Source organism: Oncorhynchus tshawytscha, linkage group LG04 (assembly GCF_018296145.1).
Source record: "Oncorhynchus tshawytscha isolate Ot180627B linkage group LG04, Otsh_v2.0, whole genome shotgun sequence".
Lineage (NCBI taxonomy): Eukaryota > Metazoa > Chordata > Actinopteri > Salmoniformes > Salmonidae > Oncorhynchus > Oncorhynchus tshawytscha.
In genome coordinates this window covers 28,054,278-28,060,277 of record NC_056432.1, presented here as the reverse complement: position 1 = coordinate 28,060,277, position 6,000 = coordinate 28,054,278, and the positions used below count along the sequence as shown (strand labels likewise).

The following is a 6,000-nucleotide window of genomic DNA, read 5'->3' as shown; positions in this document are numbered from 1 at the left end:
TTATTATGTGCACCCTCTCCGCTGACAGAATTAGTGGTGGTACCTAATCCTTATGATTATAGGGACTGTGCTGACTTTAATAAGAACTTTTGTCATTTGAGTAGACCAGAAAGGCCTTATTGCCCAGCTGAATGTTTGTCATATTTGGGTAATCCATATTTTCATCGATATTACAACCAAACTGGCTGGGGAAAGTGGTGTAAAGAATTGGATATAAGGGTGGAAGTACGGACGCTAGAGGTCCCATATAAATATCGGATAGATTATCAACAAACATATGAATGTTTTAACAGCACAAAAGGACTGAATGAGATGGGGAAGTTTAAAGGTAAATGCGAGATCACATGGCATTTAACTAAGGATACCACATGGAATGCAGACACTCCAGAAAGGGTTATTTATCAAGCAGCTGGAAGTTGGGAGGGAAAAGTAGTCATTCATGATAATTGTCAAAATCAAACTCTACAACTACCATTGATTACACCATATGAAGAACAGACCAAGGTAGTTGCAGATTTCTTCTGGATATGTGGGGGGAAGAGATTAAGGACAACATTGCCAAAGGGATGGACAGGCCTCTGTGCAAGAGTTAGGTTGATTCAACAGATAACTATCACTGAATGGGATCCTAGTGATGCTAGGCAACAAAAAAATAAAAATAGAGTAAAAAGAGAATAGAAGTCTGACCCCAAGGTCTATTTGGATGCAATAGGCCAACCTAGAGGTGTTCCTAATGAGTACAAAGCAAGAGATGAGATTAAATCAGGATTTGAATCAATATTTTTGTGGATAACACCTAATAAGAACTTGGAGTGGATTAATTATATTTACTATAACCAACAGAGATTCATTAACTATACTGACTCGGCTCTAACTGCGTTGGGGGAACAGGTACAGGCTACCAGTAAAATGACATGGCAAAATAGACAGGCTCTCAATTGGCTCTTAGCAGAGAAGGGGGGAGTTTGTGTCATGTTTGGAGATGACTGTTGCACCTTTATTCCCAGTAACACTGCACCTAATGGATCCTTTGCTATTGCTATGGCCAAACTTAAAGAATTACGAGCAGAAGTAAAGGCTAATGCTGGGTTTGACTCTCATGTTTGGGATTGGTTAGACCTAGCATTAGGAAAGTGGGGAGCTATGTTTGCTAGGATGGCCATCATGCTGGGAGGAGGGTTATTGGCTCTGGGTATTGTATTTTGTTGTGTTTTACCCTTGGTAAAGTCTCTTGTGGTTCAGACAACAGTTAAACAGATGTCTGTAAGGAGAGCTGACCCTCCTGTGGTAATTAATCCTGTACCTGGAAGCCCTGGCTATTACACCAATAAGTATGGAAAGCCTTGCAATGCGGTTGGAGGACCTCTTGACTGCCCCTTTGGTAATCCAAACTGTCTCTATGGAGTGATTCGGGGAGGTGGTTATGCGTGCCACGATTTCTGTACGGGTGGCTTGACTGTAAATGTTAAATTACATATCCACAAAAAATGTCATTTGCGGCGCCATTGCAAGTGGTGCACAAAAACTTGTGAAGATGGCCATGTCCATTACGCAGAACCTTTTTTCTGTGCTAAATGTCAAAGAGGGGATTGTCGTATCTGTAAGGATGAGGATTGTGCTCCAATGTAATGATGTTTAGCATATCTGTTTAGCCCAATGCTTTGTGGTTTTGTATGTTTGTTTGAATTTTTGATATATATATATATATCGATGAATATATATATATTTTATTTGAATTAAAGTTAGTTTTGCCTTCTAGAAATAGGATCATTTTAAAACATGTTAGGTAACAGGGGGAATTCCGGTTACAAGTGTCTACGGACCATGTCCTTAATCTTCTAACAAGGGTTGGTATCACTTTGATATTACTTTGATAGAGAGGTGTCTGCAAGGGAGGATCATGTTGAAATGCTTGATTTTTAGAATGATGTCGTGTCAATTTTATTTTTGAAACTGCATGAAGGCTACTTATATTATCATATTCATTGTATAATTTTTATTCCACATAACTGAGATAACCTCAGACAAGGCTACATACTACATGCTCATTGCTTCGTCAAAATATAATGGTTTATTATAAGTGTTTCATCTTTAACTGGCTAGATCTTTTACTCCTATCTATGTTATTGTTTGGAGATGTTTGGTCTAGTTGGGATTTGTGTTTTATGTTTCAAATTGGATCTTTTACTTCTATCTGTGTTTATGTATTGGAGATGTTTGGTCCAGGTGATTTGTAAGCTTTATTTTTGATCGTGTTTTTGTCAACTGTTGGTATTATTCTCCGCTCTATATGTCCTTTTAGGGAGGTTTTTGGGGCTAATCAGCCCCAGAGGAGGGATTTGTTGTAGTTTTTGTTACATATAGAGACAGATATGACACTATTGAGCAAAGATAGGTATACATTAGACCACAAACAGAAAGCGGACAGGAAACCAAAGATTAAACAGACATAAGTGTAATGGCCGAAGCCATACGTGCTTTACTGTGCATAAGGGCTTAGGGCAAAGAGGAGGAGGTGACCCTTAAATACATTATATATTATGGAAGGAGCAGGACATCATTATAAAGATTAGATAGAGAGGGTAAAGGACATAAGTGCTTAGATTAAAGGCCATAAGTGCTTAGGGTAAGATAGATATACATTCATTTTAGGACACGAGAGGGTCCTGCCACCATTGCAATCTAATCAAGAGCGGATACAGGCGTTATTAGACATGAACAAGCTGGAAGCCTGGACTGAAAGATAATGGTGGCCGATGACCTGAGGGAAGTAACTCCATTAACATATGGAATGGACTCATATACTGTGTGTGTATAAATGCAGAGCCAGTGCTCTGGGAAAGTGTGTGTTCCGCGGACCATCTAGGCTTCTGATATGTTTGTATTAAAAGCCTATATTGAATTCACAAGTTCTTGTAAGTGTTATATTTTGAAATGATTCTCCACGACAGTATTTTTAAACTAAACTAGCTACTGTTAATTGGACACTGCAGTTAAATTAACAATAATTTAAGCTTTCTGCCCATTTAAGACATGTCTATGTCCTGGAAAGTTGGCTGTTGTATACTACTTCATGCTAGGCACATTAGCGTACGTTAGCAACAACCGTCCTGGTTTAGGGACACCAATGCCATAGAGGTTAAAGCGCCTTTGGCAGCAATTATAGCCTCAAGTCTTCTTGGGTATGACGCTACAAGCTTGGTACCCCTGTATTTGGGGAGTTTGTCCCATTCATCTCTGCAGATCCTCTCAAGCTCTGTCAGGTTGGATGGCGAGCGTTGCTGCACAGCTATTTTCAGGTCTCTTCAGATATGTTCGATCTCCCAATTCCTACCGCTGAAAAAATCCCTGCAGCATGATGCTGCCTCCACCATGCTTCACCTTAGGGATGTTGCCAGGTTTCCTCCAGACGTGACGTTTGACATGCAGGACAAATAGGTCAATCTTGGTTTCATCAGACCAGAGAATCTTGTTTCTCATGATCTGAGAGTCCTTTAGCAGCCTTTTGACAAACTCCAAGTGGGCTGTCATGTGCCTTTTACTGAGGAGTGGCTTCCATCTGGCCACTCTACCATAAAGGCCTGATTGGTGGAGTGCTGCAGAGATGGTTGTTTTTCTGGAAGGTTCTCCCATCTCCAAAGAGGAATTATGGGGTATTGTGTGTAGATTGATGATGGAAAAAAAAGATTTGATCAATTTTAGAAAAAGCTGGTAACGTAACCAAATGTGTAAATGTCAAAGGGTCTGAATACTTTCCGAATGCACTGCAAGTAGCCTAATGGGGTTTCATTTTGATATGATAATGTGGACATACAAATAAATACTGCAAAATCACCTTTGTTTGAGTCTGAATGGATGTTGGATTTAAACAACACAATAGAGAAAAGACATCGGAAAAATAAAGTTACCGGTATTTATTTTCTAGAGTAGGGTCAATTAACTATTATTTTAACATGTTTAAATGTGTCAGTTCCCTTTTCTAGTTCTTTATCTTCAATGTTTTGAAGGTTCAACGGTAGACCAATGGCTTGTTTATTCCCCTCAATTAATTCTGTGTGCACTACTTCCACTGTTCCATGCTTATTGCTACAGGAAAGCTATGACTTCTGACCCGGGTAAAGTAAAAGACTAAGCTAACCAGCTAACCACCTTCATAAACACAAACATTTTTTAATTACGCTAGTACATTGAAAAAGACAACAAACCTACAAAATATGTTAAATTGTTGTTCAGGCAAAACCTATTGTCGTGACGACAAGGACAAGACATGGCATCCTGCTGGTTCCAGCTGGAGGAACAGTGATTGCATGGACTGCACTTGTAATTCATGCTGCTCGGGGTACAACTTTATACTATCACCTACAAAATGCATGGTCTATGTAGCCCTCAGCCTTCCCAGTCTGTATCTATCACACTGAAAGAATATACTGCCCATTGTTATCTTCTCAAAATATCCACACGGTTTCTCAGGGGTTTATTAATAGACTGGATGAGTGAAATTCTATTGATTTACACAACAAAATGATTTGCTGATGTTGATTGTTTGATTGCAGGTATATGACTCCCGTAGATTTTCCTGATGATTGCACGAAGGAGTGGGACCAAAAGGTGTGTGAATTCAAGGTGGTTAAGAAGAGGGATCCCTCCATTTCATGCCCTATCTTCGCCTCTGTGGGGAAGTTAATTGTTTACTTCGCTGTGTTCTCAGTATACAATGAATCAAATATGTTGTCAACTTACTTTGTGTCAAATGTGAATGTTCTGGTGTCTGACGAATTGGATTGGTTGAAATGAAATGGTAAAAACATCATGATACAAATTAAAAATAAAGATACGTGTTAGTGTGCAACTTTCTGTTTCATTTGTAAAGATCATCCTCTGTTACTCAGCACCTCACCTTAGGGTGTCCATACTTTATTTACTTCAAGAACATCATGATAGATGTTAACTGTCATTTACTGCCAGAAAAATGTCAATACACAAAGATATGAGAGTGTTTTTGTAAGGTCTAGTTTAAACCAGTAAAAAAAAGACTTAAAATGGCTATTTGCAGTGTTGCACCGTTGCATAATGGACCTTAAATTCAGATGTCCCCCTGAAGTCCACACACACCATTTACTGACAGTGTTTGTTTCAGGTCATTGACTTTTTTGTTTTGTGGTTATGAAATGTTTAGTTAATCTATTCCCAGTTAAGAAGAAACTGAACGTAACAGGTTTGAAGTCCAGAGGGGTTTACTACAAAGCATAATCAATGAGTTAGCCAGCTAACTTTGATAAGCAACCAGAAATGACAATTGATTAAAAAAGCTAAAGGTACATGTCTTTTCATTTGTTAAATCAGTTAGACCATTACAAGCCTATCTTTCTACACAATAAAATGTATAGTATACTCCTCAGGTAAACAGACTGAAACTTTCAGCAAGACAAACTATCCATCTGGTGGTGACAATCAGTGTGACAAGGTTCCATACCAAGAGCTCATCATATCAAATAAAATACAATTTTATTTTTCACATGCACTGAATATAACAAGTGTAGACTTTACAGTAAGCATATCAGGTAAAGTCTAAACCTGTTTTATTCGGCGCACGTGACAAATAAAATGTGATTTGACTTGATCTTATGAGCTCCTGTTATAGAACCTTGATTCACACTGATTGTCACCAATAGATGGCAGTAGAAGGGAATGGTTTGCCTTTCTTTCACCTCCGTCTTCATTACCTCTTCAACCATGTGAAAAAAGGGAAATAAAGTCAGAGTTGTGGATGGAGACTTTAAGTTAGACACAATTACTTATGTTTCTCTGGAGCTGCCTGGAATACACTTCCACTGTCCTACTTCCCAACAGTAAGAAAAGAGCAAAAGAAAAGAACAAGATACGAGAAGTGCGCTGCTGTGAGGCTCAGTGCATGTGTGTGCAGCCTGTGCTGGTCCCCGAGCCAGTGATGAGAGCCTCCTGACTCAATTGAGACAGACTGGATTCATAGCAACAGAGCAT

The 6,000-nt window shown here is 39.0% G+C and overlaps 1 long non-coding RNA gene across 1 annotated transcript; it reads left to right on the top strand.

Moving 5' to 3' along the window:
- Positions 1 to 4,015: 4,015 nt before the first annotated feature.
- On the top strand, positions 4,016 to 4,849 carry LOC121846420. The gene is made up of 2 exons (XR_006083308.1): positions 4,016 to 4,115; positions 4,234 to 4,849. It is a non-coding gene; the product is annotated as an uncharacterized LOC121846420 (long non-coding RNA).
- The last annotated feature ends 1,151 nt before the right edge of the window (positions 4,850 to 6,000 follow it).